At 42.0% G+C, this 27,394-nt stretch overlaps 1 long non-coding RNA gene across 2 annotated transcripts in view; it reads left to right on the forward strand.

The window, feature by feature from the left end:
- LOC132395355 (uncharacterized) overlaps positions 1-27,394 on the forward strand; it is a 67,566-nt gene that overhangs the window by 27,576 nt on the left and 12,596 nt on the right. Inside the window, exon 1 of one of the 2 annotated variants that reach the window (XR_009512581.1) lies at positions 22,322-23,238. The exons of the other annotated variant lie outside the window; for it this stretch is intronic. This is a non-coding gene — a long non-coding RNA (uncharacterized LOC132395355). Of the gene's footprint in view, positions 1-22,321; positions 23,239-27,394 lie in introns of those variants that run through there. 2 annotated transcript variants of the gene reach the window in all.

Raw genomic sequence — 27,394 nt, forward strand, 5'->3', positions numbered from 1 at the left:
ATATAAATCCAATTTGTGATAGATGCTACTCTGAGGTAGCCTCTCTAACTCATATGGTTTGGTCTTGCCCTCCTTTGGAAAAACTTTGGAAAGATATTTTTGATATATTCTCTACAGTTTTTCATATTGATTTACAACCTCACCCTGTTACTGCAATTTTTGGCTTACCAATGATTATCTGCCCTCTTCAGCTTGGCAGATGATTGTATTTGCTACTTTAATGGCTAGAAGATCTATTTTATTGAATTGGAAAGAGATAAATCCTCCAACTACATCTCAATGATTTTCTCAAACCATATCCTGTTTAAATTTAGAAAAAATTAGAAGTGGTACCTTGATTCCTTGGTTAAATTTGAAGAAATTTGGAGGCCTTTTATTCAATACTTTCACAGAATGTATTTTGGCCTTTTCCGATTCCTTTATATTATTCATTAATTTGAGTAGAGGAGCGGAGTTGATGACGCTAATAATGTTTTTGATGTAATAGAATAGCCCAGCATGCTTTTTTTTAAAGTTTAGGTTTAGTTTAGTATACTTTGTTTTTGTTTTTTCAATTTGGGTTTTTTTCCATCTTTTTATTTTTTTTCTGGTATCCTGTTTATATTTAGTGTTTGGGAGGTCTATTATATGCTGTTACCTATAGTTTTTACTCATGTATTAACTGCCAACAATGTAATCTCACTCCCTTTGTACTATTATGACTGTTTTGTATCTGTGTTTGAAAAATTCAGTAAAAAGATTGTAAAAGAAAGAAATACACAAAAACTAATTGTTCCACCACATCTTGGAGCACTTTGTTGACCAGGGCCTGAAAAACAGCAGGGGCCTTGGCCAGACCAAATGGCATCACGAAGTATTCATAGTGGCCAGTGGAGGTGTTAAGTACTGTCTCCTACTCGTCCCCTTCGCTAATACAAACTAGGTTGTAAGCATTGTGCAGATCTATCTTGGAGATTATGGTTGATCCTTGACAATGTTCAAACATAGAGGCATGCAGATGAAGGGGGTAGCGGTTCTTCACTGTGATATTGTTGAGGGGCTGATAATCAAGGGCAGGATGAAGCTTGCCATCCTTCTTGCTGACATAAAAAGAAACCCGGCAAAGTTGACAGACATATAAATCCCAAGACCAGTGCCTCCTTGATATATTCTCCCATGGGCACAATTTCAGGAAAAGAGCCAGCCTCAGGAAGGACTAGCTCCATGTAAGAAGTCAATGGCACAGTCTTATGCTTGGTGTGGAGGCAGGGAAGTGGCTTTCTTCTTACTGAAGGCCTCAAGAAGGTCAGGTTTTTCAGCTGGAACACAGACAGGTCTACGCTAACAATTGGCACAGGAAAAGATACACAAAAAGGGGCTTGAGCTGAAACCATGAGGCTGACATGCCATTCCCCACCAGTCGATCCATGTGTTGTGTTAAGATAGCCAGGAAAGTCCAAGACCCAGCTGCAGTTCAGTTGGAACAACAAGATAGAAAGAGAGGTAGTCCCTGTGGTTGTCTTCTAGCACAAGATGCAGGGGTTCTGTGGAAAGGTAAGGGTGGATCTTGCCGGTGCCCATAGACTGACTATCCAGATCCTTGATATCGATATTCTCTCTGAATTGCTGAGTTGGAACTCTCCTTTGTGCCAGGAACTTATCCATGAGGTTCCCGGCTGCCCAGAATCAATAAATGCCTGAAGCATATGGATCTAGGTGCCGCACAACAAGGAAGCTGGAAGCATTATGCAATTAGGGGAAGATGCTTGCAGCAAGAGGTATGTTCTTTTATGGTGCTTGGGACATGATGCCAGAAGTGTCCTGGATCACCAGGGTAGAGGCTCTCCAGGGCTGATTTCATTCTTCACCTGCATAAGCTCCTCTGTGGACTGTGTATTAGGTGATGAGGGACAGGGTGAAGGAAGGTGGTAATCTAAAGAGTAGGAAGCTCAGGCATTTTCTCCCTCACCACTCAGTTGCCTGGTTCTTAATACAAATGGCCAGATTTAACAGGTCACAGAGGCTGTCCTGCTCATCACGCACTGTGACCTCTTGCTAAACCCCTGTGCTTAATCCACACTGAAAGAAGTGATGAGGGATCTCTCGTCCCATCCTGTCTCAACTGCAAGAGTGTGGAACTTTACTGTGTAATCTCTCACTATGTCTCTTCCTTGGGATAGGTCCAGGAGTTGGTGGTGTTAGGTTCTGTAACTTCAAAACATTTAACTGATTCAAAGGAAAAAATGGGAGTCCAAAAATATGGGTGTAACTTAGTTAACTTTAAATATCACATGGTAACATGATGACATATGCAATTAATGTATTTTTATGTATAATCTGCAATGAATTACTTGAACGAACAAGAATGTTTAATCAAACAATATATATACAAGATTACTGAAATATTATTCAATATTAAATATGCAACACTCCTTCCTGCTTAGCTGTAAACTTCAATGCAATAGAGAATGCATCTCAACTATATACACAGTACAGTGGATAATACAACTACTATATACAGACAGCCACAGCATAGAAAATTTAAAAATTTTTCCCAGTCAGGCCTAAAGATTTGATCAATGTGGAAGATTTCTTGCTCTTGTGGGATAACGTCTTTCCTGACAAGAGGAATCCCTCTGCTTGGCAGGTGAGACTTGAGGCTGTGAAAACAATCTCATGTTCTGGGGCCTCCTTCATGGTGGTTGAAGAAGTTAACTCTGACACCGCAGGAAGTGGTTCTGACAGCTCTGGTCACCTTTCTTCCCCTTTACTCTCTCTGGATCTACTTTGATCCCTTTCATTTTCTTTCAAATGTTCCTTCTCTTTTTCTTATTCACATTCTTTCTTTCCATCTCTTCCCTAGCTTGTGCATCTTGATATTGGAAAGGTGTATTTAGTTCAGTGGAGTATTCTCTTATTAATGGTTCTATTGATCCCCTTACAATTTGATCTCCCCCTTAGTTTCCTCATCCACATCATCATCTGATGAATCCTCTTTTTTCATTTCTCAATTGACTCCTTTCTTTTTGGCCTTCCATTAATCCAGCTGGGCTTTGGTCTTTGCATCTACTTTTACAAGCAGCTTTTTGGCTCTCATTTGAGGTTCATGCAATAACCTTAATGCACACAGAGTAGATTCTGGTTCTTTATACTTATAAAAGGCTTGCAACTTTCCCAAAGCTCCTTGAGCTCCCTCCAGCTTAAAACCAAGCTGGATTTTGCAAGTAACTGCCTGCTTAACATATCAGACGTTTTCTCAAAAATGTGGCCTACACAAACTGTTGTAGTTGTACCACAGCTTTTATCACACTTTTTCTGAGCAGCATTGTCATTCCTTGCACAGGGGCTGGCACCAACACCTGTTTGTCCTCTGTATGATAACAGTTCATGGTGTTTGGCATGGAATCATTTGTGGCATCATTCACTACCTTTCTTAATTTACTTTCAGTTGGCTTCATTGCAGGGAATGTGGCATGCAAATGGTGGAGGGATCGCCAATCAAGTTTTATTTGTCTCAGCCAGTCAGCTCCCCCCCCCCCCACGCTGCTCCTCCTGTTTGTACCATGTTCAAACACAACATGGCCTGTTGGTTGCTGTATTTCACTGTTAAGAGTGTCATTCTCAGAGGAGTTATCTTTTCTCCAGTATAAGTTGGATATCTGCAGGCTTCGGCTTAGTGCCTTTCAGATTTTGTGGAATGACTTTTGTGACTAATTCCATTTTAATTAATCTGCTGTTTCCTTCTGATGTAAGCTTGTGTATTTGTAGTTTTCACATTGTAAATCTCAACTATACACAGTCCTATGTCACTCTCATCATCATCAGATTTTTCATCAACAGCATGCAGATTAGTGCTACTTTTGAAAATGCAACTCGACTTTTTAGCTTTTTCTCTTTCCTGTACAGTCCATTTATTTTTGTTTGCTCGACATGCTCTTTGTATGTGTCCTATTTTGTCACATTTTTTGGAAGTTTCACCTTTAAATCTGTTTCTGCTTGGTATATCTGAGCCTCTGCCACAATGGTAACACAACTTGTTTGGCCAGGCCAGTTTCTGTTTAGATGCTGCAATTTTATCCATGCTCACTTTCATTCCTGACTGAAACTCAATTGCATCTGTCTGCAGTTTCTATTGAAACTGTGATTTCCACTGCTCTTTTAAATGTAAGCTGTGCTTCAGTTAGGAGTTGTTTTTGAATGCTTTCTTGTAAGATTCCACAAACTAAGTGATCTCTTAATGCTTCATTTGGTAAGCCAAATATCAAACTAACCAATGCTCCATCTATTCAATTCAGCCACATATGCTGAAATGGACTTCCCTTCCTTTTAATTCCTGCTTGTGAGAGCTAAAGCATTCTGCAAACAACAACAACTTCAGTTCTACGATTGCTTGCATCACTTTTACAATAGTAGCAAAACTTATTTCTGATCTCTAGTTTATTATTTGGGTTGCTTATGAGTTGAACCATTATTGTGCCCTCTATTTGAACTCTAGGAATTGGGCAAAGAGCTAAGCAGCCAAAAGGTGAGGTGGGATTCAGGTAAAAGGAAATAAAACAGAAAGTAAAAATGCCTTAAAATGATTCAGTACTTTGTACAAGTTAGTGGTCTTCACTTTTAAAACAATCTATAAGAATGCCATCCATACAGAAACACACTCAGTGGCCACTTCACTAGATACCTCCTGTACCCAATAAAGAGGCCACTGTTCATGGTCTTCTTCTGCTTTCTCCCATCCACTTCAAAGTTGGTCATGTTGTGCATTTAGAGATGCCCTTCTGCACACCACTGTTGTAAAGCGTCGTTATTTGAGTTCTCCAGAGACATCGCATAATTAACATAAGACACTGCCAGCACTGTGGAGAGACTCTGGAAGCACTGAATTGACTTTATTACTTACATCCTTCATAAACACGAGGAGTAAAAATCTTCACATTACGTCTCTGTCTAAATGTGCAATGTGTAATTTATATTAATTTATAATAAATAGTATGTACAACAAGACAATCAATATAGCACAGAAATACAAATGTATCAGTGTGAATTAATCAGTCTGATGGCCTGGTGGAAGAATCTGTCCCGAAGCCTGTTGCTCCTGGCTTTTATGCTGCGGTACTGTTTCCCGGATGGTAGTGGCTGGAATAGTTTGTGGTTGGCGTGACTCGGGTCCCCAGTGATCCTTCAGGCCCTTTTTTACACACCTGTCTTTGTAAGTATCCTGAATAGTGGGAATTTCTCATCAACAGATGCACTGGGCTGTACGCACCACTCTCTGCAGGGTCCTGTGATTGAGGGAAGTATAGTTCCCATACCAGGCGGTGATGCAGCCAGTCAGGATGCTCTCAATTGTGCCCCTGTAGAAACTTCTTAGGATTTGGGGGTCCATACTAAACTTCCTCAACTGTCTGAGGTGAAAGAGGTGCTGTTGTGCTTTTTTCACCACACAGCTGGTGTGTACAGACCATGTGAGATCCTCGGTGATGTGGGTGCTGAGGAACTTAAAGCTGTTCATCCTCTCAACCCCAGATCCATTGATGCCAATAGGGGTTAGTCTGACTCCATTCCTCCTGTAGTCCACAACCAGCTCCTTTGTTTTTGCAACATTGAGGGAGAGGTTGTTCTCTTGACACCACTGTGTCAGGGTGATGACTTCCTCTCTGTAGGCTGCCTTGTTATTATTTGAGATAAGGCCAATCAGTGTAGTATCATCACCAAATTTAATTAGCAGATTGGAGCTGTTGGTGGCTACTCTGTCATTGGTTACAGAGGGTAAAGGAGAGGGCTTAGAACACAGCCCTGAGGGTGTGTTGGAGGTCAGAAGGGCAGAGGTGAGGGAACCCACTCTTACCACCTACCAGCGATCTGACAGGTAGGTGACAGGATCTGACAGGATCCAGCTACACAAGGTAGGGTGAAGGCTGAGGTCTCTGAGCTTCTTGTCGAGGCTGGAGGGAATTATGGTGTTGAATGCTGAACTGTATTCCAAGGACAGCATTCTCACATAAGCAACCTTATTCTTGAGTACTATAACAATAGATTCTTAGAATCGTAGAAATCTGCAGCACATTGCTGGCCTTTTGGCCACAATGTTGTTTTGACCATGTAACCTATTCTAGAAACTGCCTAGAATTACCATCCCACATAGCCCACTACTTTTCTAAGATCCATGTACCCTTCAAAGAGTCTCTTAAAAGACCCTATTGTATCCGCCTCTACCATGGTTGCTGGTAGTGCATTCCACAAAGATAGGTGGAGGAATGGGTAGTGTTGAGGAAACAGAGAGCCTGCAGGGAGATAGTTTAGTGGAATGGGCAAAGAGTGGCAAATGAAATACAGTGTTGGAAAGAGTATGGTCACTTTGGTGGAAAAAATAAATGGGCAAACTATTATTTAGATGGAGAGAGAATTCAAAATGCAGAAATGCAAAGGGACTTGGAAGTCCTTGTGCAGGATACCCTAAAGGTTAACCTCCAGATTGAGTTGGTGATGAAGAGACTCTATTGGCACTTGTGAGACCACACTTGGAGTATCGTGTGCAGTTTTAGAAAGGAGAGGGTTCAGAGAAGATTCATGAGAATGATTCCAGGAATGAAAAGGTTACCGTAAGAGGAAAGTCTGGCAGCCCTTGGGCTATATTCCCTGGAGTTCAGGAGAATGAGGGGGTATCTCATAGAAACATTCTGAATGTTACAAGGCCTGAACAGATTAGATATGGCAAAATTATTTCCCATGGTAGGGATTCTAAGACAAGAGGGCATGACTTCAGGATTGAATGATGTCCTTTTAGAACGGAGATGTGGAGAAATTACTTTAGTCACGGGGGGTAAATCTGTGGAACTTGTTGCCATGAACAGCTGTGGAGGCCAAGTCATTTATCATTGGGTGTATTTAAGGCAGAGATAGATAGGTTCTTGATTAGCCAGGGCATCAAAGGGTATGGGGTGAAAGCAGGGGAGTGGGGATGACTGGATGAATTGGATCAGCCCATGATTGAATGGCAGAGCAGACTCAATGGGCCGAATAGCCTACTTCTGCTCCTATGTCTTATGGTCACACACACACCACTCTCTGTAAAAAAAAACAACAAAAAAAAAACCAAGCACTTTAAAATTATGCCCCCTTGAATTAGCCATTTCAGCTTGGGAAAAGCCTCTGGCTATCCACATGATCAATGCCTCTCTTCATCTTATACACCTCTATCAAGTCATCTCTGACCCTCCATTGCTCCAAGGAGAAAAGACCAAGTTCACTCAAACTATTCTCATGAGGCACACTCTCCAATCCAGGCAACATCCTTGTAAATCTCCTCTGTACTCTATAGTATCCACATCCTTCCTGTAGTGAGATGACCAGAACCGAACACAGTACTCCAAGTGGGGTCTAACTAAGGTCTTATATAGCTGTAACATTACCTCATGGCTCTTGAACTCAATCCCACAGTTGATGAATTCCATCACACCATATGCCTTCTTAACAATACTGTCAATCTGCGCAGCAGCTTTGAGTGTCATATGGTCACAGACCCCAAGATCTCACTGATCCTCCACACTGCCAAGAGTCTTACCATTGATATTATATTCTGTTTTCAAATTTGACCTATCGAAATGAACCATTTCACACTTATCTGGGTTGAACTCCATTTACCACTTATCAGCCCAGTCTACATCCTATCGATGTCTCACTGTAACTGGAGGTTTTTAAAGGCTACTGTGGAAAGTTTAAACTAGAATTGTTGGGGGGGGGGGCGGTGGGAACTGAAATGAAGAGACTGGGGAAGAGGAGGTTGGCTCACAAATAGAGAAAGCTTGGAGTCAGTGTGAGAGGGAGGATAGGCAGGTGATAGAGAAGGGGCGCACTCAGACCGAAGGCTTGAGATGTGTCTATTTTAATGCAAGGAATGTTGTGAACAAAGTGGATGAGCTTAGAGTGCATATCAGTACCTGGAGATATGATGCAGTGGCCATTACAGAGACTTGGATGGCTCAGGGACAGGAATGGTTACTTCAAGTGCCGGGTTTTAGATGTTTCAGAAAGGACAGGGAGGGAGGCAAAAGAGGTGGAGGCATGGCACTGTTGATCAGAGATAGTGTCATGGCTGCAGAAAAGGTGAATGTCCTGGAGGGATTGTCTACGGAGTCTCTGTGGGTGGAGATTAGGAACAGGAAGGGGTCAATAACTTTACTGGGTGTTTTTTATAGGCCACCCAATAGAAACAGGAATATCAAGGAGCAGATAGGGAAACAGATCCTGGAAAAGTGTAATAATAACAGAATTGTCATGATGGGAGATTTTAATTTCCCAAATATCGATTGGCATCTCCCTAGAGCTAGGGGTTTAGATGGGGTGGAGTTTGTTAGATGTGTTCAGGAAGGTTTCTTGACAGAATATGTAGATAAGCCTACAAGAGGAGAGGCTGTACTTGATTTGGTATTGGGAAATGAACCTGGTCAAGTGTCAGATCTCTCAGTGGGACAGCATTTTGGAGATAGTGATCATAATCCTGTCTCCTTTACAATAGCATTGGAATGAGATAGGAACAAATAAGTTTTAAAAAAGTGTTTAATTGGAGCAAGTGGAATTATGAGGCTATCAGGCAGGAAATTGGAGGCTTAAATTGGAAACTGATGTTCTCAGGGAAAAGTATGGAAGAAATGTGGCAAATATTCAGGGGATATTTGTGTGGAGTTCTGTATAGGTACGTTCCAATGAGACAGGGGAGTTATGGTAGGGTACAGGAACTGTGGTGTACAAAGGTTGTAATAAATCTATTCAAGGAGAAAAGAAAAACTTACAAAAGGTTCAGAGAGCTAGGTAATGTTAGAGATCTAGAAGATTATAAGGCTACTAGGAAGGAGTTTAAGAAGGGAATTAGGAGAGCCAGAAGGGGCCATGAGAAGGCCTTGGCAGGCAGAATTAAGGAAAACCACAAGGCATTTTACAAGTATATGAAGAGCAAGAGGATAAGATGTGAAAGAATAGGACCTATCAAGTGTGACAATGGGAAAGTGTGTATGGAACCAGAGGAAATAGCAGAGGCACTTAATGAATACATTAGTTTAGTATTCACTATGGAAAAGGATCTTGGTGATTGTAGTGATGACTTTCAGCAGACTGAAAATTATGAGCATGTAGATATTAAGAAAGTGGATGTGCTGGAGCTTTTGGAAAGCATCAAGTTGGATCATTCGCTGGGACTGGATGAAATGTACCCCAGGCTACTGTGGGAGGTGAGGGAGGAGATTGTTGAGCCTCTGGCAATGATCTTTGCATCATCAATGGGGACTGGAGAGTTTCTGGAGGATTGGAGGGTTGCGAATGTTGTTCCTTTATTCAAGAAAGGGAGTAGAGATAACCCAGGAAATTATAGACCAGTGAGTCTTACCTCAGTGGTTGGTAAGTTGATGGAGAAGATCATGAGAGGCAGGATTTATGAACATTTGGAGAGGTATAATATGATTAGGAGTAGTCAGCATGGCTTTGTCAAGGGCAGGTAGTGCCTTACGAGGCTGATTGAATTGTTTGAGAATGTGACTAAACACATTGATGAAGGAAGAGCAGTATATGTAGTGTATATGGTTTTCAGCAAGGTATTTGATAAGGTACCCCATGCAAGGCTTATTGAGAAAGTAAAGAGGCATGGGATCCAAGGGGACATTGCTTTGTGGATCCAGAACTGGCTTGCCCACAGAAGGCAAAGAGTGGTTGTAGATGGGTCATTTTCTGCATGGAGTTTGGTCACCAGTAGGGTGCCTCAGGGATCTGTCCTGGGACCCTTACTCTTTGTGATTTTTATAAATGACCTGGATGAGGAAGTGAAGGGATGGGTTAGTAAGTTTGCTGATGACACAAAGGTTGGAGGTGTTTTGGATAGTGTAGACCCAAGAGGACACAGGTTTAAGGTGCTTGGGAGTAGGTACAGAGGAGATGTTGGGGTAAGTTTTCACAGAGAGTGGTGAGTGTGTGGAATGTGCTGCTGGCAATGGTGGTGGAGGCAGATACGATAGGGTCTTTTAAGAAACTGTTAGATAGGTACATGGAGCTTAGAAAAATAGAAGGCTATAGGTAAGCCTAGTAATTTCTAAGGTAGGGACATGTTCGGCACAACTTTATAGGCTGAAGGGCCTGTATTATGCTGTAGGTTTTCTATGTTTCTATGTAACCTCTGGCAACCCCTCCAGACTTCAGAAGGGGTTCCAGAACAGATCTCTGCAGAACACCATGGTCATCATCCTCTATACAGAATACAAATTATTTACAACCACCCTTTTCTATATTGGTTCAAGGGCCAGGTGGTTGAAGGGTAATAACTGTTCGTGGCAGCAGCAAGAAGAGGGCAACTTGGAGGACATCTTCTGAAGGATAGTGCTTCCCTGCTTTTGATGCTGTTGTCCTTCCAGCTGATATAGGTCGGGAAGGTGTTGTCTAAGGAGTTTCTGTAAAACCCTGCACTACATCCTGTAGAAAGTACAAATACCAGGGCACTGAGTATCGGGACCAGAGTTCAAGGCCTGGTGAGTCCTGGGATTGATACTAGAGGTCAGAGTCTGAAGGTTGAATGCGGAAGACGGTAGGTCTAGAAGTCAAGGCCTGTGGTTGAGGCCCTGAAGCACCTGAGTTGACGTGTTCAGTAGCCGGCGAGCCCAGGCTCAACACCTGAAAGTCTGGAAGTCAGGTCCCAAGGAGGCTGCCTGGTGTGGGGTTAGTGGTCCGTCAGTATGTGGGAGTGAGTGGGAGGAAAGGGGTTTGTTTTGTTGCTCTTGTGTTGTTCTGCTGAACATTGTGGGCCTACACTGGAATGTGTGCTGACATTTGTGGGCCACCCCAAGCACATCTTTAGGTTATGTTGCCTGATAATAATTCAAATGACACATCTCATTATATGCTTAGATGTGCATGTGGTAAGTAAATGAAGCAGCTTCTGATTTTGAAGCTGCTGCTAGTGTGCATTGGTGGTGGAGCGGGTAGTAGAGGATGAGATTCTTATCAAGTTGGCTGCTATGTCCTGTATGGTGTCGAGCTTCTTGAGTGATATTGAAGCTGTGCTCATCAGGGCAAGTGGGGAGTGCTCCATTGTATTTCTGACTTCTAGATGGTGGCTAGGAACCATAAGAGGGTTCTTAGCCTCTGACCTGCTGCTGTAGCCACCTTGTGTATATGACCGCTTGAATTTCTCACCTCCAGTTCTTTATTTAGCTACAATCATACCGAGTGTTGAAGTCCTAAGGTTGTCAGGTTTAGGATTTCATCAGGTTCTGCGCCTGAATAGTTTACAAAACAGACCTTTAATTTTATGATTTATCAGGGAAACAGCAGGCTGTGAGTTTTCTAAGTAAGACAAATGTCTTACTTAAACTACCAATCAATAAGATTGATGCTGCTGGTACTTAAGGCATTGGGTGGATTTCAGTTGGAATAATCTCAGCCAACATTCCTTTGGCAGGATGATGTTCTAAATATACCTTGAGTTTTTTTCTCCCTCTCATTGGTTCACATTCCAGCTAAAAGGACCTTTATGTGATTGTTTTGCAATATACATTTAGGTTTGTAATCAGTCTACCATTCTTTTATACGGAAATCTCTTTGTACAGATCATTAATTGGTTGAGAAAGGCCCCAGTATTTACCATTTACTGACTTGATCCTTCAATGAGTGATGCAGTAGAGTAGTAGTTAGTACAACACTTTACAGCGCAGGCGACCAAGGTTCAATTCCTGCTGCTGCGTGTAAGGTGTTTGTACGTCCTCTCCGTGACGGCATGGTTTTCCTCCATGTGCCCCAGTTTTCTCCCACAGTGCAAAGACATAATGGTTGGTAGGCGAATTGGTCATTATAGTTAGGCTCAGATTAAATTGGGGGTTGCAGGGCAGCATGGCTTGAAGGGCCGGTGGGGCCTATTCCACACTGTATTTTAATAAATAAATAAATACTCCTCATAATTAAATTTCAAATAATTTTCTGGATTGCTTGTATTCTTCCTAAATCTTTAGAGTTAGCTGTTGGATGTCTGTTTTGAAGGATAAGTGGCTCCTGAACCAGCACAGACTAGTTCACTCACCACAACATGGAACTGATCACTGAACACATCCTATGGACTCACTTTGAAGGACTCTTCGGCTCCTGTTCTCAGTATTACCTATCAATTAACTAATCTATTCATGAATTATATGATCTCAATTTATTTGATTATTTATTTATTATCTGCTAGTTATTTATTTGTTTGCTTTTGCAGTTTTACTTTGCACATTGGTTGTTTGTCAGTCTTTGCATGTAGTTTTGCATTGATTCTATTGTATGTCTTTGTTCTACTGTGAAATCCTGCAAGAAAATGAATCTCAGGGTAGTACATATGTACCTTATGTACTTTGATAATAAATTTACTTTTAAATTTGAATTTTGAAGATTTTTCAGTCATTAATGACAACATATAAAAAGATTTGTGAAGTGACTTGGGATGTCCTGATGTTTTCATGACACTCAGTAACTGTAACGCTATACTTCTTGCCAGTCAGCCGATCTTTTATCCATGCTAGTACTTTTCTGCAATACCAAGAACTTCCATCTTGTTAAACAGCCTCATGTGTGACACCTTGACAAAGGTCTTCTGAAAATCCAAAGACACACTCACTGACTCTTCTTTGTCCATCCTGCTTGTTACTTTCGCAAAGAATTCCAACTAATTTGGCAGGCAGAATCTCCCATTAAGGAAACTATGCTGACCGGCCTATTTTATCATGTTTCTCTCAGTACCCTGAAACCTCATCCATAAAAATGGACTCCAGCATAATGCCAACCACTGAAGACAGGCTAACTACCTACTATTTCCTGTCTTCTGCCTTTCTCCCTTTATAAAGAATGGTGTGACATTGTAATTTTCCAATCCTCCAGAACCATCTCTGTCTCTAGTGATTCTTGAAAGATCACTATTAGACTAAGACAACTGTGCTGCTCCAAACAGCATTTTATGAGGTCATTCTTAGCCTTGGCCATTAGGCTCTATAATGAGTCAACATGCAGCCAGGGAAGTGATGACTCCTTCCAGTTAGACTGTTTGAAGTAACTTATTTTTCATTCTTTCTTACTTCTCTTCTAATATTTGTATATCTGTGCGCTTGTAATGCTACAGTGACACTGTAATTTCCTTTGGGATCAATGAAGTATCTATCTAAATATTAATGCCTCCACAATCTTTTCAGCTACCTCTATCAGAACCATGGGGTGTAGTCCATCTGGCCCTGGTTACTTATTAGTCTTCTGACCTCTCAGTTTCCAAAGCACCCTCTCCTTAGTAACAATGACTATAGTTTGCTGAATATACCACTGTCGTAGGCCAAATCAGAGGTGGTGATGAATCAGCATATGGGGGGAGATTGAAAATCAGGCTGAGTGATGCCATAACGGCAACTTCTTACTCAATCTCAGCAAGACCCAGGAGCTGATTATTGATCTCAGGAAGAGACAGTCAGAGGTCCATGAACTAGACCTTATGGAGAGGGTCGGCAGTTTTAAATTCCTCAGGCTTTGTGAGTAGGCTCTTTCCACTTAGACTAGCAGAGATAAATATGAGAGGACATGGCTTTAGGGTGAAAGGGGAAAGGTTTAGAGGGAACATTAGGAGGAACTTCTTCACTTGGAGAGTGGTGGGAGTATGGAACAAGCTGCCATCTGATGTGGTAAATGTGGGCTCACTCCTGTTTTAAGAATAAATTGGATAGATACATGGATGGGAGAGGTCTGGAGGGTTATGGACTGGGTACAGGTCAATAAGACTAGCAGAATAAAGTTTCAGCACAGACTAGAAGGGCTGAATGGCCTGTTTTCTGTGCTGTAGTGTTCTATGGTTCTATGGTTATCATTTTGGAGGACCTGTCCTGGGCCCAGCAGATAAGGGAAATTATGAAGAAAGCATGGCAGCACCTCTACTTCCTTTGAAGGTTGTGAAGATTTAGCATGACATCTAAAACTTCGACAAACGTTGACAACAGATGTGTGGTGGATAATATATTTACTGGTTGCATCACAGCCTGGTATGGAAACATTAATGCCCTTGAATGGAAAATCTTACAAAAATTAGTGGATATGGCCTTTCTACCTTACATCTTGTGTAAAGCTCTCTCCACCACTGAGCACATCTACATGAAACGGGGTCAGAGGAAAGCAGCATCCATCATCAGGATCCCCACCACTGAGGACATGCTCTCTTCTTGCTGCTGCTATCAGGAAGAAAGTACAGGAGCCTGAGGACTGACAGCACCAGGTTCAGGAATAGTTAATTATCCCTTAGTCTGTATTATTCTATGTTTTCAATGACAGAGTTGTGGATCATAATTGTTACAGGCTGGGTTATGTGGTGGAGTGGATTCATGGAGGTCCATGGTCTTCTGGATTCATTTCCAGGCTCATTCTCTTAAACCTCCTCTGGACCCTATCCATTGCCAGATAAGGGGCCTAAGACTGCTCACAATAATCTATGTGGTCTGACTAATTCCTTATAAAGCCTCAGCATTACATTCTTGCTTTGGTGTGGGAGAGGAAAATGATATTAGTTCTCTTGTCCTGACAGTAAATTAGGAGGTTTTGGACACAGCTTGATGGTTGCTTTTCAATCTCTTGAACTGTTTGCTGCAGGTATACCACGTCTTAAAAATATGAGAGGGCAGGAATTATTAGCTCTCTGCCAACTCCCAGAGCAATCTCATTTTCGTATTAATTATATGTAACCTAAACATTTTAAGGAACAATTTAAAGCAGAGTGGGAGGTACAAGATTTTTATAAAAGGTTTAGTGAGGAAATCATAAGCACAGGAGAATCTGCAGAGTCTGGAAATCTGGAGCAACACACACACACACACACACACACACACACACACACACACACACACACACACACACACACACACACACACACACACAAACACACACACACCGCGCCCCCCCCCCCACCCCAGAGGAACTCAGCAATGTCAGTGGCATCTATGGAGAGGAATAGAGTTGGAGTTTCATTTCGATTTCCTTCAACAGAACCTTTTGAGTTCCTCCAGCATTTTGTCAGTGCAGTTAGTGAGGAAATTAACTTGGGGGAAATTCAGAATTTCTAAAGATAAACAGCAAAAGCATTCTGACTCACTATTTGATACAGAGGTTCCAATGTGCAGGATTGAATGAGGATGCAGACGGTTGTGGACTCAGCCATCTCCATCCACGTCCATTCACTCCCCTCCTCACTATCGAGAACACCTTCAAGAGGTGGTACCTCTAGAAGATGGCATGCATCATTAAAGTTCCTCACCGTCCGCAACATGTCTGATGCGGACCACCATCAATAACTCGCTCTGAGACGTAAAGGCGAGATATCGGCTTTTATTGACTGGAAGAAGGAACAAGCAGTGAGTGACCACCGTACTACATCCTGGAGACTGAGAGGCTGGGCTCAGGCCTCAATCGCCTTTATACAGGGGTCTGTGGGAGGAGCCACCGGAGCAGTCAGCAGGGGGCGTGTCCAGACAGGTATATGTAGTTCACCACAATGTCCTCTTTTCATTACTACCATCAGGGAGGAGATAGGTCCTTACATCCTTGCTTTGGTGTTGGTGAGGTGTTAACTGGAAGTAGGCCTGGGCTGACGTCCAGTGGCAGCTTTGCTAGTTGTTGAGGGAGTAGCAAGATCAGCCGGCCTGGACAGTGAGCATGGACATTGGGTAGGAGGTTGTGGTTTCTCAAATCTGCTTCATCTTTCAGCAAAGTTAAGTGTTTTCCTGCCCAAACACTCCCACCCCTTGCTTCCTGTGTTGCAATATCTTATGTTAATATTGACTGAGAGCCTTGATTTCAATGGAACTACATTTCTAACACTGTGTATCAGGCATAGTCTCTGATGTATTGTGTGCTTACTGCTACTATTGATCAGGGAAAAAAAACCTTCTCAAGTGGTTTATGAGTAATAGCATTACTGTAATTTTTCTGACTCATATTACAATTCAGACATTGTCACTGCTGGACCTTGCATAGAGAGTTCTGTACTAAATGCATTTGACTGAAGGTAAACGGCTACTCGGTTGTGAGAAATATATTGCCATGGTAATCCCAGACAAGGTCAAACTGGGGGGTGGCAGGAGAATGCAGTAACATTACATCTCAGTCCATACCCTCCGAGTGGAGGAGCCACTGATACCCTGGCAGCCATCAGCACTGAGCTGTAGATGCAAGAAATACTGGAGGGAGAAGGCAGGTGGGTGGGATAGGAAGATGAAGTGAGAAACATGGAGGTGATAGGAGAAAGGATAAAGGGATCTCACAGGAGGAGAGTGGATGGAAGAGAAAGGGAAGGAGAGGGGCACCAGTGTGAGTTGATAGGCAAGTGAGGAGAAGACAAGGGATAAGACGGGAGCCAAAATGGGGAATGGAAATGGGGCAAAAATTACTGTAAGTTATAGAAAGCAATGTTCATACCATATTTCTTCTCCTTCACCTAGCTTCACCAATCACCTGTCAGCTCATAATCCTTCCCCTCCTTCTTATTCTGGCTTTTTCCCCTACCTTTCCAGTCCTGATGAAATGTCTTGGCCAGAAACATTAACTGTTTATTCTTCTCCATTGATGCTGCCTGACCTGCTTAATTTTATCTGTCATTTTTCTGTGTGCTACTCTATCAGCAGCTGTAGAAGCTCTTGTGTTTCGAGATACAAAAGACCGCAGATGGTGGTAGCTGGAGCAACACACAAAATGTTGGAGGGACTTACAGAAAAGTGTGAGGTGTTGTACTTTTGAAGGACAAACCAGGTTACAACATGCACAGTGAACTTTAGGCACTGAGGAAAGCAGTAGAACATAGGGAGCTGGGAATACGGATCCATAGTTCCTTGAAAGTTGTATCACAAGTAGGTAGGGTTGTAAAAAAGAGCTTTTGGCACATTGGCCATCGTAAATCAGAGTGTGGAGTACAGGGAGTTGGCATGTTACGTTGGAATTGTATGATTTGGTGTGTGCAGTTCCGGTCCCTTACCTATAAGAAAAAATTCAAACAAACTGTGGTGAACTACATATACCTGTCTGGACACGCCCCCCCCGCTGACTGCTCCAGTGGCTCCTCCCACAGACCCCGGTATAAAGGTGACTGAGGCCTGAGCCCAGTCCTCAGTCTCCAGGATGTAGCATGGTGGTCAATTGCTGCTTGTTCTTTCTTCCAGTCAATAAAAGCCGCTATCTCGCCTCACGTCTCAGAGAGTTATTGATGGTGCATCACAAATTAACAGTACAGAGAAAATTTACTAGGATATGTCTGGGACTTGAGGACCTGAGCTTTAGAGATAGGTTGAATAGGTTAGGACTTTATTCCCCTGGAACATAGAAGAATGATGGAAGAACTGATAGAAGTGTACATATTTATGAGGGGTTTAGAAATGGTAAATGGAAGAAGTTACGGTGAGACTTGACTAGAGGTCATAGGTTAAGGGTGAAGGTGAAATATTTAAAGTGAACCTGGGAGCAAATGTCTTCCCTCAGAAGGTGGCATGAGAATAGAACAAGTTGTTGCGGTTATGGTGGATGATTTGTATAAGTGAAATTTGGATAATTACATGGATGGGAGGGGTATGAAGGGCTATGGTCCAGGTGTGGGTCAATGGGACTAAGCAGAATAACAGCTTGGCATGGACTAGATTGGCCAGAGGTTCTACAGTTGAGCTCTATGACTCTATGAGCTTAGTAGATCAGGTGACCTCTAAGGAAGTGGTGTGGGTGTGAAGGTTAAATTGGTAGTTGACACCAGGTTGATGCAATTCATCTGGACTGGAATGATGAAGGATCTTTACCCAAAATGGTAACAGTTCAATTCCCTCTACAGATGTTGCCAGATGTTTCATTTTTGTCTCTCGATTCCAGCATCTGCTGTCTCTTCAAGTCAAGTCAAGTCAACTTTTATTGTCATTTCGACCATAACTGCTGGTACAGTACATAGTAAAAATGAGACAATGTTTTTCAGGACCATGGTGTTACATGACACAGTACAAAAAACTAGACTGAACTACGTAATAAAAAAAACAATGCAGACAAAGCTACACTAGACTACAGACCTGCACTGGATTGCATAAAGTGCACAAAAACAGTGCAGGCATTACAATAAATAATAAACAGGAGAGTAGGGCAAGGTGTCAGTCCAGGCTTCGGGTATTGAGGAGTCTGATAGCTTGGGGGAAGAAACTGTTACATAGTCTGGTCGTGAGAGCCCAAATGCTTTGGAGCCTTTTCCCAGACAGCAGGAGGGAGAAGAGATTGTATGAGGGGTGCATGGGGTCCTTCATAATGCTGTTTCCTTTGTGGATGCAGTGTGTAGTGTAAATGTCCGTGATGGCAGGAAGAGAGACCCTGATGATCTTCTCAGCTGACCTCACTATCCACTGCAGGGTCTTGTGATCCGAGATGGTGCAATTTCCGAACCAGGCAGTGATGCAGCTGCTCAGGATGCTCTCAATACAACCCCTGTAGAATATGATGAGGATGGGGGGGGGGGGGGGGGGTGGGAGATGGACTTTACTCAGCCTTTGCAAAAAGTAGAGACGCTGCTGGTCTTTCTTTGCTATGGAGCTGGTGTTGAGGGACCAGGTGAGATTCTCCGTCAGGTGAACACCAAGAAGTTTGGTGCTCTTTACGATCTCTTGTGCCTAGACCTTAAAACTTTTTTACAATTAGCCACATGGAGCTTTCTAGTGAATGCAATTCTGCCTGTGTATGTTAATGTGAAGTTGAACTTGAATTCAAGACAGACTGTGGAGTCAGTTTATCATGGATAACTTCACTCACCTCAATGCTGAACTCATTCCACAACCTATAGACTAGGAGCTCCCAACCTTTTTTATGCCATGGAACAATACCATTAGGCAAGGTGTCTGTGGATCTCAGGCTGGGATCCCTTGCTATAGACTCACTTTCAAGGATTCTGCAACTCACGTTCTCAGTATTATTTATTCACTTGTTATTATTTATTTGCACGATTTATGCTTTTTGCACATTGGTTGTTTGTTGATCTTGGTTATACATGGTTTTTTGTAAGTTCTATTGTGTTTCTTTCATTTTCTTGTAAATGCCTGCAAGAAAACGAATCTTGAGGTAGTATGTGGTGACATATACGGTACATACTTTTATAATAAAATTAATTTGAACTTTTAATGCTTCAAGTTCTATTGAATTCTGCAGAAGGTGAGCCTTAGAGATGGAAACTGAGTTAACATTTTAAGTTGATGACTTTTTGTCAGTTCTGATCCTTGGAGGTTAATAGGAATAGTGTAGCTGGGGACAAGTAGATCAGAGGGAGTTGGGAAGAGAATTAAAACTACAGATCAACTGTTCTCAGCCAATCAGCAATTGGTCCACCCATAGGATCATCTATAACATGACCATACATAGAAGCTGGTATCTTACATCACCATATTTGTACTTGCTACCTCCAATCTATCAAATTTAAACTATAGTTTTCCAAAAAACAAAACACTGCTAATGATGTAAATCTGACTGAAGCGTGAAAACAAGTTAGACAGCATCTGAGCTGAGAGAAGAAGAGTTAATGAAGTAGAAATGACGTTGAGCTGAAATATTACCTTTTTTTTATCCTTTTTCTGTAGGTCCTCCTTACCCAAAGTTGTGTGTTAACATTTTTCAAAAAAAAGATCTGCTATCAGTCTTGAGAATCACACACAAAATGGTGGAGGACCTCAGCAGGTTGGGGGATGGAGGGAAATAAGCAGTCAACGTTTCAGGCCAAGACCCTTCATCTGGCCTGGAAAGGAAGGGGTCAGAAGCCAAAATACGAAGATGGACAGGGGGAAGAATACAATCAGGCAGGTGGTAGGTGAGGGGGAATGTGGGTGGGTGGGGGAGGGCGAATAAAGTAAGAATCTGGGAGGTGATAGGTGGAAAAAGTAAAGGGTAAAAGAAGGAGGAATCTGATAGAAGAAGGCAGTATGCCATAGAAGAAAGGGCAGGAGGAGGGGAACCAGAGTGCAGGCAAGGGGAAGAAATGGGTGATAAAGGGAACCAGAATGTGGTTCTTGCGGATGGGCACAATGGTGGGGAGGGCTTTTCCTGTGATGGACTGGGCTGTATCCATCACTTTTTGAAGGCTTTCCATTCTTGGGCACTGATGTTTCCATACCAGGCTGTGACACAACCAATCAGGATAATTTCCACTGTGAACCTATAGGAGTTTGTTGAAGTTTTAGATAACATGCCGAATCTGTGCAAATGTCCAAATCCAGAAGCCAGTTAGCAGCTAGCAAGCTCACAGGCCTGAAGGTCTGCTTTGACTGGTACCCCTTGTATTTTCATCCTGAACTTCTCTTTCCACATCAAAGCTGATGAAATGATAGGTCATATTCCCAGCAGCACAAGATGCTATGTTTCAAGTCAATTCATTTTTTCTTTCTCTGATGTTAGTTGTTGTACCCTGGTAAATAATTCATGTGCAAAGGAACTTTGGGACCATACAGGATTAAGGGCGGGAGAAATTAAGGACTTCAAACAAAATGTGGGCAGTTGCAAATAAAAATGACATCAATCAAATGTGAAGCTGGTGTTTTTGGAGTCAACTTCAATCAAAGCTTAGGAGAAACTGTGATGCCTTTGTGTACTCACATCATGTTATCAACTGAAGAAAAGCCAGACTTTTCTGAACTGAAGCAGTACCCCTGGGATAAAGAAAAGATCTTGAAATTCACTGAAACTGATTAACATCTAAATGGGGAGCCTAATTAAAAGCTCATTTACTGTGTTTCAATGGAATAATTTGACTGAGAAGAAAAATATATATTTTTACAATGGTTTGGCACATTATGCCTTCTTAAAGAACCTATATTTAGTCCCAGAAATGATTGACTGTCTTTGCCCATGAAAAGCAACAGATCTTTTCAAAAAGGATCCATCAAAGTGGACAACGTGGACCCTAAATATGTTATATCTAATCAAGATCTTATTACACTTTAAGTTGACTATTTTTAAAGAGTTACGAACTGTAGAGGTAAAAAAGCTCTATGCTGTTGTCTTTGATGTCCACCATTACTATGTAGGTGATTTTGAATTTGTAATTCCTCCTCCTTTCTGTGCTAAGATTAAGAGATGCTTGTTTTGTCTGTTGAAAGGCCTAGGTGGAGTGGATGTGGAGAGAATGTTTCAAATGGTGGGGGAGTCTAGGACCTGAGGGCACTGCCTCAGAATAGAAGGAGTCACTTTATGACATAGATGAGGAAGAACTTCTTTAGCCAGAGGGTGATGAATCTGTAGAGTTCCTTGCCTCAGATGACTGTGGAGGCCAAGTCACTGGGTATATTTAAAGCAGAGGTTGAGAGGTTCTTGATTAGTGAGGGTGTCAAATGTTACGAGGAAAAGGCAGGAGAATGGAGTTGAGAGGGAATAATAAATGAATGGAGTAATAAATCAGCCATGATAGACCCAATGGGCTGAATGGCCTAATTCTACTCCTACACCTTATGGAATTTATCTCTGCGCCGCTCATTCTGATAAAGGAGCTTTACCACCCGAGTGCAAATTCCTTGTTTCACTTTCCAGATACCAGCCACACCGCTGTATTTTTCCCAATCTTTCCCTCCCACTTCTCCATGTCCTCTGCATTCCCTCCTCTGTGTCCTTTCTTTAGGACTTCAAAATACATGGTCAATGTGGTTTATGATATGGCTTCCTTGAGATGTTATTTTGTACTGTTTATATACACTCAGTGTCCACTTTATCCAGTGCACCTGTACACCTGCTCACTATTGTAAATCTCTAATCAGCAAATCATGTGGCAGCAACTCAATAAAAAAACATCTGGTGAGTAGCATTTCTGTGGGCAAAAATGGCTTGTTAATGAGAGAGGCTGGAGGAGAATAGCCAGACTGGTTCAAGCTGACAAGGTGGTGAAAGTATCTCAAATAACCATGCGTTACTACAGTGGTGTCAAACCTTGAAGTGGATGGGCTACAGCAGCAGAAGACCCCAAATATGAGGTACCTAATAAAGTGGCTACTGAGTGTATAAACACATAAAAAGAACCGTCAGTGGATTCGGTCTCTCTCCTGACTTTACACTTCTTATTGTAATTAATTTCATGACATAAAAAATTAAAAACAAATGGAATTGCATTGGAAAAAAGATAAAATAGACATTGAAAAACTAGGCATATTGTAAAATGCTGAGTAATAAGGTTAAAGTTTACCGAGATTCCCCAATAGCATAATTGTCAGTTGTCATGGAACTGAATGTAGTAGATTGCTTTGCTGACCTGTACAGTGTTGGCTCATCTCAGCCAGCGTGGATGGTGGAACTATCAAACTCAGCTGGGGAAGAAGTGTAATGTTTCCTTTCAATTCGTCTCACGTGGCGTCTGGTGGAAGCCGCCTGTGCACAGACAGAAGGTCAGTGACGCCACGAATGAATAGCCTGCCAAGGCCTTGGCAAAAAGATTAATTATGTGGATTAGTTGTAAGAAAGGCAGCTGATACTTGTAAATCCATACTGTTGCAGCAGGTCAACAGAAGGGGAATTATGTCTAAATATGGGACCTCAAAAATGAACCTTTCTTTGAAACATATGAAAATACCATTATTATGTTTCAGTAAAATTCCACTACACATTTAACAACATGATTGTATAACGCTCTGCCATCATACTGAGCTGTAAGAGTCATTAAAGGAAACACACACAAAATGCTGGAACACATCAGGTCACGCAGAATCTATGGAAAGGAATAAAGAGCTTACTTTTTGGGCTGAGACCCTTCATTGGGACTGGAAACCATGGGAGAAGAAGCCGGAATTAGAAGGTGGTGGGAGGGGAAGCTATAAGTGAAGTCAGGTGAGGGAGAAAGGAAGATGAAGTGAGAAGCTGGGGGGTGATAGATGGAAATGTAAAGGGCTGAAGAAGAAGGAATCTGATAGAGAGGAAAGGACCATGGGAGAAAGGGAAGGAGGAGGGGCACCAGAGGAAGGTGATAGGCAGGTGCAGGAAAAGAGAAGGGGTAAGAGGGATCCGGAATGAGAAATAAGAGAAGGTGGGGAGAAATTATGGGAAGTTAAAGAAATCTCTGTTCACGCTGTTAGGTTGGAGGCTACCCAGATGGATATGAGGTGTTGCTCCTCTAACCTGAGAAAATCATCATCATTGTAGTAGAAGAGGCTTTGGACCAACAAGTCGGGATGGGAATAAGGAGTGGAACTAAAATGTCTGGCCATCAGGAATCCCTACCTGTTGCAGATGAAGCCAAGGAGCTTGACAAAGGTACTCACTGAAGAAAAATGGTTAAGACATCTCAGTGCTGAAAACACAATGCAATGAAAAGGAAATTGCCTCATGTATAACTAATAAAAAATGTGATCTTGTAACATACAATGTCATCAAAGGTTTTACTTCCCCACCGTACGCTTCCTGCAATGGTCAACATGAGTTCAAGATTTCCAAGGTTCAGTGTGTTGTGTGTTCAGAAATTCTCTTCTTCATACTGCTGTTGTAATATGTGGCTATTTGAATTACTGTCAACCTCCTGTAAGCTTGAACCAGTCTCCTCTGACCTCTGTCATCAACAAGGTATTTTCACCTACAGAATTACTACTCACTGGATGGTTTTTTGTTTTTTGCACCATTCTCTGTAAACTCTCGAGACTGTTGTGCCAAAAAATCCCAGGATACCAGCAGTTTCTGAGATACTCTAACCACCTCATCTGGCACCAACAGCCACTGTCAAAGACCATAAGCCCATAAGACACAGGAACAGAATTAGGCCATTCATCCCATCATGTCTGCTCTGCCATTTCATCATGGCTGATCCATTTCCTCCTCAACCCCATTCTCCTGGATTCTTCCCGTAATCTTTTATCCCCGACTCATCAAGAACCTATCAACCTCCACCTTAAATACACTCAATGACCTGGATCCACATCTGCCAGTGGCAATGAATTCCACAGATTCACCACTCTCTGGCTAAAGAAATTCCTCCTCATCTCCGTTCTAAAAGGACACCCCTCTATTTTGAGGTTGTGTTCTCTGACCTTGGACTCACCCAACATCCACAACCTTTCCACATCCACACTATCTAGGCCTTTCAATAAAATCCCACCCTACCCCCTACCAGGTTTTTCTAAATATCAGCGAATAAAAACTTAGAGTCATAAATCACTCCTCGTATGATAAGCCTTTCATTCCCAGAATCATTCTTGTGAACCACCTCTGTACTCTCTCCAGTGTCAAATAAGGGCCCAAAACTGCTCACCATACTGCAAGTGAGGCCTTACCAGTGCCTTATAAAGCTTCAGCTTTACATCCTTGCTTTTATATTCTAGTCCTCTCAAAATGAATGTTCATATTGTATTTGCCTACCTCACCCATCGACTCAACTTGGAAGTTAACCTTCACGGAATCTTGCATGAGGACTCCCAAGTCTTTTTGCACCTCGGATTTTTGAATTTCCTCTCTATTTAGAAAATAGCCTATGTCTTTATTCCATCTACCAAAGTGCATGACCATACATATACACTTGCTGCCACTGTATTCCATTTGCCACTTTTTTGTCCATTATGCTAATTTGTCTAAGTCCTTCTACAGCCCCCCTGCCTCCTCAACACGACCCATCTCTCCAGCTATCATTTGCAAACATGGCCAACCCTTCAGAACATTGTCAGCCAATCAGAAAAGGCTACTTTATTCTCATTCTTTGTTTCCCATTAATCAGCCAATGCTCTATCCATGTTAGTATCTCTCCTGTAATACTAATTAGCTTGTGTGGCACCTTGTCAAAAGCCTTCTGAAAATCCAACGTACACAGCATCCACCAATTCTCCTCTGTCTATCCTGCTTGTTATTTCCTGTAATAATTCTAAAAGGTTTGTCAGGCAAGAATTTCCCTTCAGGAAACCGTGCTGACTTTGGCTTATTTTATCTTGTGCCTCTAAATACCCTGATACCTCATTCTTAACAATCGACTCCAACATATTTTCAACCACTGCGGTCTGGCTAACTGGCCTATAATTTCCTTTCTTCTGCCTCCCTCCCTTCTTGAAGAATGGAGTGACAATTGCAATTTTCCAGTCCTTCGGAACCATTCCAGAATCTTGTGATTCTTGAATGATAATGACTAATGCCTCCACATTCTCTTAAGCTACTTCTGGAGGTAGACTCAGCTATCTCCAGACCTTTCAGTTTCCCAAGAATCTTCTCCCTAGTAATAGCAAATGCACTCACTTTTGCTGCCTGACACTCTCGAACTTCTAGCATACTGGTGGTGTCTTCTGCAGTGAAGACTGATGCAAAATATTTATTCAGTTCATCCACCATTTCCTTGTTCCCCTCCCCCATTATAACCTCTCTAGCGTACTATTCCAATGGTCCAACGTCTACTCTCCTCACTTTTACTCTTTATATATCTAAAAAAAACTTCTTGGTATCTTCTTTGATATTGTTGGCTACCTTACTTTCATGTTTTATCATTTCCCCCCCTTATGGCTTTTTTAGTTGCCTTCTGTTGGTTTATAAAAGTTTCCCAATCCTCAAACTTCCCGTTAAACTTTGCACTATTATATACCCTCCTTTTTGCTTTTATATTGGCTTGGACTTCCCTTATCAGTCACGGTTGTGTCATCCTGCATTTAGAATACTTCTTGTTTGGAATGTATCAATCCTATGCCTTCGATTTGCTCCCAGAAACTCCAGCCATTGCTGTTATGCCGTCATCCCTGCTAGTGTACCCTTCCAATCAACTTTGGCCAGCTCCTCTCTCACGCCTCTGTAATTCCCTTTACTCCACTATTTTACTGATACATCTGACTTTAGCTTCTACCTGTCAAATTGCAGGGTGAATTTTATCATATTATAATCGTTGACACCCAAGATCCCTAATCAAATCCAGTTCCCTGCACATCACTCAATCCAGATTAGTTGGAGCCCTAGTGAGCTCAACCACAAGCTACTGTAAAAGACTATCTCATAGATATTGTACAAATTCTCTGTTGAGATTTTCCCAATCTAGCTGCATATTGTAATCCCCCTTGACTATCGTAACATTGCCCTTTTGACATGCCTTTTCTATGCTGCCACACGATTACTTGATTTGATATTTGCATTAATGAGCTGGTGTACAGATGTACCTAATAAGGTGGTGACTGAGTGTGAATTTGACTCCAACTCACCAGTACAATCTGTCAAAGGATCAAAATCCTAAGTTAATAGGGAATAGCAGAGACAACACAAAAATTGGTGGAATTGAAAGGAAATAATTAGATATAGGTCATTTGGAGATTTGGGTGGAGAAATTTCGGATGGAGTTTAACCCGGTCAAGTGTGAGATGTTGCACTTTGGAAGGTCAAATAGAAGGGCAAAGTATACAATAAATGGCAGTACCCTTTGGAGCATTGATGTAAAGATGGATCTTGGGGTGCATGTCCATTGCTCCCAGGAAGTGGCACAGAAAAAACACCAAGAGGATCACCAGGGTCTCTTTCGCCCCTGTTTGTAACATTTACCAGGAGCCTTGTATACAAAGGACCTGAAGCATTGTTAAGGATTCCCACAATCCCAACCCATCCCACAATCTCTTCGACCCACTACCATCAGGAAAGAGGTACAGGAGCAGCAGGATAGGACTGTCAGACTAGGTAACAGTTTCTTCCCGCAGGTGTGTGATGAATATTCACCCTGCCACCATCGAGATCTTGTCACTAGGAGAGTGGGCTGTTTACTATTTCCTGTATTATTTACTATTTACTGTTTGCTGTTTACTCTTTAGTCAAGTTGCGTACTTCACATACATTTTGAATTATAGTTTCTAAACTTATTTTTGGAATTTTTTTATGAGCTGTGTGTGATATGTGTATTGTGGGTGCACCATGGTGTGGAGGAACGTTTTGTTTGGTTGGATATATGTACAGTCAGATGACAATAAAATTTAACTTGTAAGCCAACTGGGTGGTAAAGAAGGCTTACATCATGCTTGCTTTCATCATTTGGGGAATTGTGTGTAAAAATTGGCAAGTTAGTTTACTGCTGTATGAAACTTTGATTAGGCTCATTTGGAGTATTGTGTGTGGTTCTAGTTCACTGCAATACTGTGGAGACTTTGGAAAGAGCACAACGTTGTCTGGATTAAAGGGTAAGAAGGAAGGAGAGAAGGAATAGAGAAAGGGAAGAAAGATTTGCTTTATTTATCACACGTATACCAAAACATACATTGAAATGTGTCATTTGTGTTTACGGCCAACACAATCCGAGGATGTGTTGGGAGCAGCCCATGAATGTTGTCATGCTTCCCCCATCAAGAGGTTGGACAAACTTGCATTGTTTTTTTCTCTGCCGTGTTGGAGGTTGTGGGTACTGCTGATAGAAGACTATGAAATTATGGAATTTAGTCAGTATCTTTTTCCCTGAGTGGAAATGTTAAGTACTGGA

Source organism: Hypanus sabinus, chromosome 6 (assembly GCF_030144855.1).
Source record: "Hypanus sabinus isolate sHypSab1 chromosome 6, sHypSab1.hap1, whole genome shotgun sequence".
NCBI lineage: Eukaryota > Metazoa > Chordata > Chondrichthyes > Myliobatiformes > Dasyatidae > Hypanus > Hypanus sabinus.